We start from the raw sequence: 12,664 nt of genomic DNA, 5'->3' as shown, positions 1-12,664 counted from the left end.
ACACCTTGGCTTGATGATGTTTCCCTTGCAGCCTGCTATTTGTCTTTCTACGCAATCTGTTAATCTTATTGGCCTGTCACCTGACTGCAATTCTAATGTGCATTTGTTATCTGAACCTGAGGTTTTGGTGCTTGCATTTTCCATTTTTGCATTTAGTGGGTGTTTGGGGTTTAGCTGCTGGGGGTGATTGGTATGTGTGGTAGTTAAAGGACTTAATGAGACCTCTCAAGATTTGACTGAACTGCTGTTAGACAACAGGGATTTTAGGAAAACTATTTTGCAGAACAGGGCTGCTATTGATTATTTGTTTTTTAAACATAATTTGGGTTCCAATGTCATTGAAGGGATGTGTTGTTTTGTATTTGGACGATCATTCCTGTTCTATTGAAAAGCACATTGGCAGTTTGAAGGACCTGATTACCCCAAGTCACTCAGGACCAGGGCCGGAAATGGTGGAATACACTCTTTTCTTGGATTCTTGAGGCGTTGCATTATCTTTTTATTTGTGTTTTTTCCGTGATTTTTGTTTTAGTTGTTTGCTGTTGTATTTTTTGTATTCCCAATTTGGTGAAAATGTTTTGTCAGTTTCTGAAACTATCTTTTGTTTCATTGGGATATGGCAGTTGATTGTCCAAAGGGTGGAGTGCAATGCGTGTGCGGAAAGGAGCTATAACATGGTGCCGGTGTGTGGCCATTTTGGACATTTACTTCCAAACCACAGTGTAAGTCTACGTTTCTATGAGCTCAGTTAGAAGGCAGACATGAATTCTGCAACGATTGCAATATTATATTATGAAACAGAGGAGCTCACTATGAAGGATAGTTGTTGTATTGTTCGCTCAAGGATGAGCCGAGAAGGGAGCCGGAGATGTGCAAGTGCATTAATAAGGGGTGCTGGGAATGAGCACGCAGGAGACAAGCTGGGTTTTTCCACTACTGTCTGGATTTTTCCACTCTTTGCCTCCCATGCTTGCTGTCTGTCCTTCGGCCGGGGACAGTTTGGAACCTAGGAGGGGCAGGGATTTGTTCCCCATAAGAGGAGAAGTATCCTGATGGTAGACAGAGAATTGGAATCCGGGTGATGAAGTCTCGCTGAGAGGGAGGACGATCCGCTCCAGACCCTGTTAGTACGTGTGATCTCTCTGCCTGCCTCAGGACTGGGTAGTGTCATTGTGGCTGAGATGAAGTTTTCTCTTGCAACTGCACTAACAATGATGTAGACCCTTAAATAACCATCCTTGCTTGTGTGTCTATGTATAACCAATTTCATTTATTCCAATAGTTATCTGTATGCTTATTATTTGTGTGAATAAAGGCCCTGTAAAGAGCCAATTATATTCCAATCATTGGTCTAGGTGTGTATGTTTGCCTTCCTGAGTCCAAGAACCTTTGGTACATGTAATAGAGTGAGTAGTTCTGAAGTCATTACACATGTCCGAAAAGCCAAACAGTGTCAGAATCATCTGCATAGTTGCCTGAGAGTGGGATCAGGATTTGGGTATCATCGGCATAGTTGGTGTAGGCTATTCCGAGAGAGTCTAAGGTGTTGAATAGGGGCTTGGTAAAGATGTTGTGTAGGGTCGGAGAGATGCATGACCCTGGTGGTACCCCACATGGTATGGGGGACGGTGAGGCATTAGCGATCTCCGAGAAGACTCTCATGACTCTTCCTTTCAGGAAGGCTATGATCCAAGCAGTGGCTGATGGGGAGAAATTGCTGTACGTGGTGAGGTGGTGGCAAAGGATTTGGTGGTTGACCAGGTTGAATGCCACTGATAGGTCTAGGATGAGGAGCAGGGCAAGTTTGCCCTCATCCCTAATCTCGTCTAGCAAATTTTTAAGATCTAGAACAGCAGATTCCGTGCTTTGGCGGAAACCTGACTGCTGAGTCCCCAAGATTGTGTTGTCCTCTAGGAACTGCTGAACCTGCAGGTAGGCTGCATGATGCAGTATTTTCAGTAGGAAGGGGATGGTGGTGATTGGCCTGTAATTGGTGGGAATGGCAGGGTTTAGGGATGTTTTTTTTAAGAGTGGGAGGACCCATGCTTCTTTGAGGCTGGCTGGAACAGTGCTATTAGCAAAGGAGGCATTTATGAAGGCTGTGATGAAGGGAGCTAGTATGTCAACACAGTCTTTGATGAGGGATGCTGGGCATATATCGCTTTTGCATGTTGAAGGTTTCAGACTTTTAATTAACTTTATGACTTATGTTTCTGATAGGTCTTAGAAGGGGAACTGGGGGTGGGGGGGATTTGGGGGCAGTGTACAGCTAGGGGCGTTGGAGTCTTTGTTAAATGTTGCTTGTTGTGGGAGTATTTTCTTGTTAAGGGTGTCAATTTTGTCTAATAATGCTGTTTGGATGTTTGAGCACCAAGTATCAACTTTAGTGAAGGTAGGTGAGGGGGCAGAGGCTGGAAATTCCAATTCCCTAGTGTTAGGGAGAATTCTCTTATAAGGCTAATTTCCCAAACCTAGTGAGTCCCGCAGCAGCTTTGCTGGATTTTTGGGGTTTGTTTTTGTTAGGGAGAATTCTCTGTAAAGGCAAATTTCACAAATCTAGTGAGTCCCCCAGCAGGTTTGCTGGATTTTTGGGGTTTATTTTTTTCTCCTGCTAAGAGTGAGACTCTGTTTGCTCCCACTCTTAGGCATGATTTGAGGTGTTCCTTTAACTTTCCATGTGTTTCATGGGCTATGGGGTCTTTTACTCCATAGGGTCTCGTGTTTTTTTGATGTGGGTTACACAGCACCTTCTGTGCCGTAACCCAGGGGTGTCGTAGCGACCCCCCAACATAGACTCCATACCCTGAGACTGACTACTGTCTCCCAGGGCATGTAAAGTCACCATTGGCTTTACTAGTCCCAACTTATGAACAGAAACCAGTACAAACCATCATATTGTGGACGTACTGGTCAGGGCAATTCGATTGCCCCGGGGTCTGTTGTTCGAGGGGAGCACGTCTCCATCCCTCCTGATCGGGTTTTGGCTGGTGGCAGTGGATACTACTTTTTATATTCGACCGCAAATATATCTCTATGGGATTTTCCCATTGTTCGAGGCTACCAACTTTAATTATTTAATTCTTATAGCCTCGAACATACCGCCGGTTTATTTATTTAATATTAATTCACCGGTTGGTATTTTTTGCCAGAACTCGATTCTAAAATGGCGTTTGTGTTCTCTTCTGTGACTCCAACCCAAGTCAAGCCCTTTGTTCCACTTTTTGGCGGGCTTCTCCACAGAAGCCTCCAAAAGTGGTGCCACACTGTCTGGGTACCACAGGGGTTGTGGGAGGGGGTTTAGGCACCCTGGACTGAGTTACCTTGGTAACTCAAGTCGCACTCTTGTGTGATTGGCCCAAGTGGTGAGCCGGCCGGCTCACCACTTAGCATGTTTGATTGACAGCTAGGCTGAGTGAATGGGGGTGTGCTGCATAAAAGCAGGGCTTTGGGGACTTGAACTTCAGAAGTCGCCACAGGACCTAAGAATCCGAAGAGGGAGAAGCTGAGCCGACCTGCAACGAGGACACCACCGGTGGAGCCCTGCTGAACCGTCTCACCACTTTTCCCGACGACAGAGGAGATCTCCAGTCCGGAGAGTCTTCTTCCTTTGACTGGTGGGGATAACCAGTTTTGCCTTCTTTCCACCTTCCTGGAGCATCTCGTGGCAGCCTAGCCCGTGTCAAGCACCCCGGCAACTGTAATACCACGGTTTACCACAACCGCAAAGAGAAGGGTAGTGCCTTTTAACTGGAGAACTCCGCGGCTGGTTTGTTCCCTGGCAGTGCAACAACCTTCATCTTTCCTCCATGGCGAGACCTCTTCTTCCTCTGGATGAAACACCGACTTGCACCTGCTGCCAGGAACAACTGCCCCCGCTGGAGCTTCCTTCACACTTAAGGTACAGTGTCCTATCTGGCTTCCCTTGCGACAGATCGTTCAGGGTGACAGTAAAGCCTCGACTTTCTAACCTGGGCTGGCCTGGGGCAACCTAGCTAACGTTTCCTGACTTTAATTTCATCCTTTTTGTGCGAACTATCTACAAAGACTCTTTGGGCATAATCCCCTGGTGAACCTGGACCCCTTCTGTTTGCTCTCTCCAAGAGTGGGCCTTGCAATTGACTTCCTTGCTCTCCAGTAGAACTCTGCCTATCCTGCCTTACTGTGGTTCTTTGAAAAAGTATTGAAACTTGTGTGCTTCTTTAACGCTGCCTTTTTCCCTCCCTTTCTTTACAATTAGAGTGTCATCTCATGTTAAGCGCTCACCTCTGTCTGAAAATAAGTGGTGTTTCTCACTAAGACTTGTCTAATAAGTGAATAGGGTTGGATATATATGATAGTGACTGTGTGTTGAATTTACTTACCTGGTTTTTGCTAGTGTAAATCACAAGTGTGTTTTTAAATAAATAATTATATACTTTTACACCAAAGTTCTGCTCAGTGTTTGTTTGTGCTACTGTGTTTCTGTACCTATTGTGTATACTCTGCATACTGCCTAACTCTTCTTGAGGGAAGTCTGACTGCTCAGCCACAGCTACCAAGTGAATCTGTGTGGTACAGACTACCAGGTGGGTTTACTGCCAAACACCTGTAGTCTTAAATCTCTTGCAGTGGTCCCTAAGGGAACTGCACAGGTTTCTGCCTAACAGTTTTTTTCTCCTGCTAAGAGTGAGACTCTTTTACTCCCACTCTTAGGCATGATTTGAGGTATGTCTTTGACTTGTTATGTGCTTATGGGCTATGGGGTTCCTTTTTACTCCATAGGGTATCATCTGTTTTTCTGTATGTGTGGTACACAGCACCCTCAGTGCAGTACCACAGGGGTGTCACAGTGACCCCCAAACATAGACTCCATACCCTGGGACTGCCTACTGTCTCCCAAGGCATTTAGAGTCACCATTGGCTTTACTAGTACAAAATTGTGAACAGAACCAGTACAAACCATCATAATGTGGAAGTACTGGTAAGGGGTAATTCGATTGCCCCAGGGTCTGGTTTTGGAGGGGCCACTGTCCCGTACCCCCTCATCAAGTTTCTGGCTGGTGGCAGTGGTTACCATGCAAAATATTCCACCGCAATATTCTCTATGGGATTTTCCCATTCATTTTAAACGCACCACTTTTTGGTGCAATGTTAAAGATACCGCCGGTTTATTTATTTAATATTAAATCACTGGTTGGGTCTTTTTGCCAGAACTCGATTCTAAAATGGCGTTTGTGTCCGTCTCTGTAACTCTGACCAAGGTCGAGCCCTTTGTTCCACTATTTTGGCGGGCTTCTCCACAGAAGTCCTCCAAGTGGTGCCACTCTGTCTGGGTTCCACAGGAAGGGTGAGGGGGGAATTGGCACCCTGGACTGCGCTGCCTTAGCAACCCAAGTCGCACTCTACTCTGATTGGCCCAGTGGTGAGCCGCCCGGCTCACCACTTAGCATGTGTGACTGATAGCTAGGCTGATGAATGGGGGTTTTTCTGCATAAAAGCAGGGCCTTTGGGACTGGAACTTCAGAAGTCGCCACAGGACCTAAGAATCCGACGAGGAAGAAGCTGAGCCACCTGCAACCCGACGACACCACCGGTGAAGGCCTGCTGCAACAAACTCACCACTTTTCCGACGACAGGGAAGATCTTCTGCTGGAGAGTCTTCTCCCCTTTGAGCTGGTGGGACCAACCAGTCCGCCCTCTTTCGCTCCCAGAAGCGTTACTTGGTTAAATCGCCCGTGCCAAGCACCCCAGCGGCTGCATAGCCAAGCTCACCACTTTTGACCGCAAATAAAAGGATCGCACCTTTTAAATCGGGAACTCTGGTTTCATCCCTGGGCAGTGCAACAACTCCAGACTTCCTCCACGACGAGATCCTCTCTTCCTCTGGCTGGAACAAACGAACTGCAACCACTGCCAGGAACAACTGCCCCCGCTGGAGCTTCCTTCCCATTTAAGGTACTATGTCCTGCCTGACCTCCCTTTCTACAGAGTGCTCAAGGTGTCCCCTAAATCCTTGACTTCTATACTGGGTTGGCCCCAGACCTGCTAAACTTTGTTTCTTGAACTATTCCAACTCCTTTTTGACACTCTGCAAAGACTCTTAGTGCACTTTAAACCGTGTGATCCTGGGCACATTTTCGCTTGCTCCACTTAAAGTGGGCCTGGCCTATGAACTTTGGCTCTACATTATACCCTACCTTTCTTCCCTTTGCTCTGCCTCTTAAAAAGTGTTGGGAACTGTTTTATTTTATGCTCCGCCTTTCTCCCCCTTTTTAACCTAAACTATTGGAGTGCATCTAGGTTAAGCGCTCACTTCTGTCTTAACATATAGTGGGCTTTAACCCTGACTTGTCTGATAGTTATTAAAGGGGGGGTGTATACTTTACCTGATTGTGTTTTAACTTGCTTTTACTTATGAGTGCTGGTATAATACTTTGTGTGTTTTTTAAATAAATAACTATATACTTTTTATACAAAGCTCTGGTCAGTGTTTGTTTGCTCTACTGTGTTTTGGCCTTATTGTGAATACTCTACATACTGCCCTACTCTTCTTGAGAGAAGTCTGACTGCTCAGCCACAGTTACCAGGTAAATCTGGGTGGTGCAGACTGCTACCAATTGGGTTTACTGCTGCTCCTGTAGTCTTAATCTTTTTGCAGTGTTCCCCAAGGGAACTGCACAGGATTCTGCCTAACACCTAAAGATGGTAAAAATCTCTTTGGAGTCGTATTTGGCGTTGCTAATTCTGGAATCAAAGGTCTTTGCTGTGATTATGGTGGATTTATATAGTTTGGAGATTTCGGTGAAGTCTTCTTTCAGGGTGTTAAATGGGATTATTTAGCCAAGTTAGTTGGCCTTGGCGTTTCTGGTTGCGTAGTTTTAAGAGGTCAGGGGTAAACCAGGAGTTGGAATGTCTGACGGCTTTGGTTTTATGTGGGACTAGAGGGGCTATGGCGTTAACTGCGTTAACTGCTTTCGTGAAGGTAGGGGACTATATGTCCGCTAATGACTGGGGGTCTGTGGTGAACGAACGCTGGAGGCATGGTGTGTTGAGCAGAGGTAGGATGTTGTCTCTGGTGAGATTTTGTGAGCTCCACGTAACTGCGAGCTCCACGTAACTGTGGGTGGTAGTGGATTGGGTACGGTTTTGGATTTAGTGGACTGTAGGATAGAAAAGTGGATGATGTGGTGTTCTGACCAGGGGCATGGGGTGATGGCGCTGATAGAAATGTTGCAGTTATGGTTGGCAATCCAATCTAGGGTATCAGGTAATATTATCCCCATATATATGGTCGCCGTACATAATATCGCCGGGAAATGGTTGTGGGGATATTATATGGGTGACCATATATGTGGGGATAGGGGCAGCCATGCAATAATGTCCCCACAAAAAACGGCAATTTTTCGGCGATATTTTTGCATGGCAATATTTTTGTGGGGACATTATTACATGGGACCCAATCTAGAGTGCATCCTTTCTTGTGTGTGGGGTTAGTGATGCTCTAACTAATACCTAGGGTATCAAGGGCATTGGATAGTGATGTGGCTGGGGGGTCATAAGTGTCTTGATGGCCCAGATTTAGGTCTCCCAGTATGATGATTTTGGAGGAGGCTTTTAAGTTATCCTGAAGGATATGGTGTGGGTTTGCCTCAAATTTCTGTGAGGGGCCGGGTGGGCGGTAGATAAGGTGGATTGTGAACACATACATTCCCTTTACACACTGGGGAATAGACAGACTCAAACATGTCCCAGTGCCGTGGTCAGGCAACTCACACCTGAATCCCCTCTGCCTTCCCCACCTGGATAAAAGGCAGAGTACGGGAACACACTTCGAGCAAGGCAGGGAACGAGAGAGTGCATGAAAGAGCAGCATATTCTGGAACACAGTGGAATGAAACCAAGGTGGGTGATAACCCTGGGCCGTTTGGCAAATAATCGCTGGCCTGTTGAAAACTCGGAAGTAGCACATATGAGGTGTAGAAGTGAGGCCTGAGAATCCTGTAATGTGTCTCTGTGATAATAGGGGCCCTCCTGCCTGACTAGTCGTGTCGGGGGAGAAATGTAGCCGCTGTGGTATCGCCCTTGACTCCATGATCAAAGCCGCAAGCCGAACCTTGTATACAGCCGGTGAGTTGAAGGCAACTGTGTGAAACTGGGCTGCGTATGAACGAAGCTTACAGGCGGCAACAAAGTGTCCTGTGAAGTGGAACGGAAAAGGTGTTTGATGAAAGACGCAAATGAAAAGGAAAGTCGATAATTGTTTTCTGAACTTAGAGATGTGAACGTAAGATAGTAAGTAGTAGAGTGGTCTGCACCGCGTGTGTGCCCAATTGAAAGGTCTCTGCGGAATGTATCCCGCTAATAGAACTTATGAAATGTGAATATGATTTATGAGGAAGAGAATCGAAGTGGTCCTGCAAGAGTTTAAGTCTAATACTTTGCATAATCGAAAGTCTTTGGTTTGCAGTGAACTGTGAAAGTGAAATAGAGGTCTGAGCCTGATGGAGGGGGATTCAAGGTGAAAGTGGTGTGCCATACAGAGGCTGAGTCAAACATAGAGAGGCCTATGGTAATTTGTAAAGTGAAAAGGGAGTCTGAGCCCGGTGCAGGGGGACTCAAAGTGGAAGTAAAAGACTTTTGTTGTTTAAAAAGTAAAGTCCTGAGGAGTAGAAAATTACCTTATCGTAATGTTCTTTCTATGGATTTGTCTCCCGCAGATTCCTCATCTGATAGCTATTACCTCTAGCTTCGCTGCTTTGGAAAATTTTCCAGAGGGGGTGTAGTGGACCTTGACCTGGTCGTCGACCATCGATCCGCCTTGCTCAGCGTCTGGTTGCCGGCTCCAGACGTGACACCAGGCGTCGTATAAATACCACGTTACTACGCCCCAACCTCAGGTTCCCCTCCCTCCCGAGCACCACACACTGCATAGGAAAACAGAGAGAAAAAACAGGCGAATGTGCCCTTGAAAAGAAAGGAACTATAGACCTCTGAAGGAGGAACAATTGAAAAAACATCACAAGTAGCGTTAGAACAATCTTTGTTTTAAAAAACTTTGGCAGGAAGACAGAAAACAGACACACAGGACCATCACCAAGTCAAGTCAACGTGAAAGATGAGATGAACACCAACCACCGACTTTCTGAGCGGAGATGGATGGGAGGGTAGATGAGGAATCTGCGGGAGAAGAATCCATAGAAAGAACATTACTGTAAGGTAATTTCTCCTTCAATAGATTGCTTTACTCCTGCAGATTCCTCATCTGATAGACTCCCAAAGCAGTAAATGAAGGAGGCGGGCAGAAAGTCATACTAACACTTTGCAGCACTGCCCTGCCAAAATGTGCATCCGAGGTACGAGCCACATTCATACTGTTGTGCTTTGCAAAGGTATGCAGGGATGACCATTTTGCAGCGCAACAAATTTCCCTGGCAGGAACTCCCCCCTTCAATGCAGTGGATGATGAGACTTCCCTTGTTGAATGGGCCCTGATGCCTTCTGGTAATTCCTTCCCAGCGGGCTGGTAGCATTCATCTATGCAGAAAATTATCCACCGGGATAAAGTCTACTGTGTTATGGGTAAGCCCTTATGAGCAAAAAAAAAAGGAAACAAAGAGCTGGTCAGCTCTCCTGAAATCAGCTGTCCTGGCGATATAACTACTCAATGCCCTCTTCGGGTCTAGGCGATGTAACCGTTCCTCCTGCTTAGACTGATGCGGAGGAGGATAGACGACAGGAAGGTCGATGGACTGTGACAAGTGAAATTCTGAGACAACCTTGGGGAAGAAGCCAGGCCCTCCCTGGGTGAAACTTTCTCCCTGAAGAAACGTAGGAAGGGTGGCTTACAGCATAAGGCTTGTAGTTCACTCATCCACCTAGCGGATGTAATAGCCACCAAGAAGGCTGTTTTCAAAGAGAGAAGCCGTAATGGACAAGAGTGCATAGGCTCAAAGGGAGACACCATTAGAAATGTTAGAACCAAATTAAGATCCCAATCCGAGACAACAAAGGGAGTTGGCGGAAACCTATTTACAAGGCCCTTCAGGAATTGTGCTATTACCGGGATCATAAAAAACTAACCTTGATCCGGGGAACTTTTAAACACAGACAAGGCCGCCAAATATCCTTTGCCTGTGGTGACCTGAAGGCCTGCAGGAGCCAGTGATAGAAGGAACTCCATCACTGTAGTGGTGGGGCAAGAAATGGGGGGTCAATCGCGTGTTCCCTGCACCATGCCTCAAATCTTCTCCATCTTCACCCGTACAAAGACCTTGTAGATGGTCTGCGTGCAGCCAGCAACACATCAAGTACTTACTCAGAGAGGTCCAAGTCATCATCTCTCATCCTCTCAAGAGCCACGCATGTAGGTTGAGGGATTCTGGGGTCAGATGGAGTATCCAACCTTCTGACTGGGTTAGGAGATCTGGACGTCGAGGCAACCGGTGGGGTGGCCAGGTCCAAGAGGTCGCAGTACCACGTTCTCTTCGCAGAGTCCGGGGCAATCAAGATAATGGTCGCTCGAAACCTCTTCAACCTCCGGAGAACGCATTGAATGACAGAAATTGGAGGGAACGCGTAGAGGAGGGGAAGAAACGCGTTCCCCAGTGCACCATTCACAGGGAATTCCCTCGAGCATAATTCATACAACGCCTGACGTCACGTCCGGAGCCATCGACCAGACGCCGAGCAAGATGGATCGATGGTCGACAACCTGGTCGAGGTCCACTACGCCCCCTGTCGAAAATGTGCTGAAGCAGCAAAGCTGAAGGGAATATCTATCAGATGAGGATCTGTGGGAGAAAAGCAATCTTTCATGAACTTTCGTCTTCCAAGGGAGAAGCCTTCCTTAATTGAGCAAGAGACTTCTGGTTACGGAGAGCTGATATATGAACGGAAACCGTGCCCTTGTGCTTAGCCGAGCTGAAGTGTGTTCCAAGCCCAAGTGTGCCGCCTTGTCCCATGGTAAAAACGTGGGGAAGGGGAACCAACTATCCAGTCATCCTGACATATTGTTTCATGACACACACTGTTATTTTCATCATTTCCCACACTGTTTATTCTTTAGAAGTAGCGGGTTGGCAATAGTTCTTTTAAGTATAGACCCTTTTAATTTGACGAAGACACTAATAGTATTTATTTTGATGGTCGTAGCTTGCTCCCATCCTTACATTTAGGTATAGACAGGCATTTCTCTAACCCCCCTGAAGTTCAATAAATACCCTTGAATTGTGATCACTTGTGTCTGTCTTACTGGTTGATAGCATGCCTTCCTTACATGCTCGACTGCTGGTGTCGAGCACAGACGCTACCACAAGGCGATGACCAGACCGGCTATAGGCACATTGAACTGCAAAGCCTGTTCCATTTGCGGTCCATTTGCGGTCCATGGTCGGGGATGTCGGTCAGGTCATACTGCGAGACTGGCTTTGATGGAGAGCCGAGCCCCAAGGCCATGACACCCTTCTCGACCACCTTTGCGATATTCCGAATTCAGGTATGCCTAAGGGTTGAGCTGTTGAAACTCTACGTAGTCCGCTGACATCGAGGATGCACCCTGCAAAGTGTGACATAAAATCGGGCAGTGGATCCAAGGCTGCACCCCTCCCCCCTTCATCAGTGCTAACCTGAATGGAATTGGGTCATCGTCGTCATCGAATATCGACCGTATCGAATCAAAAAAGGCTAACGGTTGTCCGGTACAGAGCTTCGATCCTGCTGGGCTGCTCAGGGAGCCTCTTGGACTGAGAGGGCCACCGATGGCTTCGGCGCAGGTGGCGGTATCTGAGCCACGTTGGCGTCCTTTGTGCCGGATGGACCGGGCGCAGCTCGAGCCGGATCTGCCAGCGGTGTCAAGGTGTTAGCCGTATCTATCGAGGCGTTAGCTGTATCAGCCGAGGCCTTTTCAAAGACTGAGCATATGTCTTAAAATCCTCACGCTCCTTGCTGGATTCAACCTTCACAGGGTACGACTTACCCCTATAATCCGACGAGTCGAAATTGCATCTGTGTTTTTTCTTGTGCATTGACGATGACGAGAACTGGTGCGATTCGCTCAGACAGTGGGAGCGCTTCTTCGATTTTTTATGACGTCTCTCACCATTTTATTCTGGTGTGGGATTCTCTATATTATGCTCCGATGAGCACGGGAACGATTTTGCTGTGGATTTAGACGGCGGTCTGCTGAGCGCCAGTTTCACCGAAAGTTCCCTCACTGCTTTCAGGTTAATCAAAAGGCAGGAACCACATTGCATCGTGTCATGCCCTACTACTAGACACCACACACATAGTGTGCGGGTCCGTGAGCGACATCTTGGAGTTGCAGTCCTTACAAGGTTTGAATCCAGATGGATTAGCCCTCAACATACAAAGGCATTTTTTTCGATGAGATCGAAAACATAGCGTGTTCTGAATAGTGTGCTGAGCGCACAGAAAAAAGGAATTGAGGTATTGGAGCGTAGTCAACGCCTGTCACGTCCATCGAGGAATGGTACGGACGTACGCGAGGCGGGAGTCGTCGACAATATCGAGCAGCACTACGACCTGCCAAAAACAATTTCAGAGCAGCTGACGCCCGATAGCCATCTACCAAGATGAGGAACCTATGGGAGAATGTAATCCATTGAACTATCGATCTGGATGGGGTGTAGCGAGGCACAATGGGAATGGAAGAAGTGTCCGCAAATCT

Source organism: Ambystoma mexicanum, chromosome 8 (assembly GCF_040938575.1).
Source record: "Ambystoma mexicanum isolate Mex_15411 chromosome 8, UKY_AmexF1_1, whole genome shotgun sequence".
Classification (NCBI taxonomy): Eukaryota; Metazoa; Chordata; class Amphibia; order Caudata; family Ambystomatidae; genus Ambystoma; species Ambystoma mexicanum.
The sequence above is the reverse complement of the archived record's forward strand: the minus strand, read 5'-3'. Positions refer to the sequence as shown.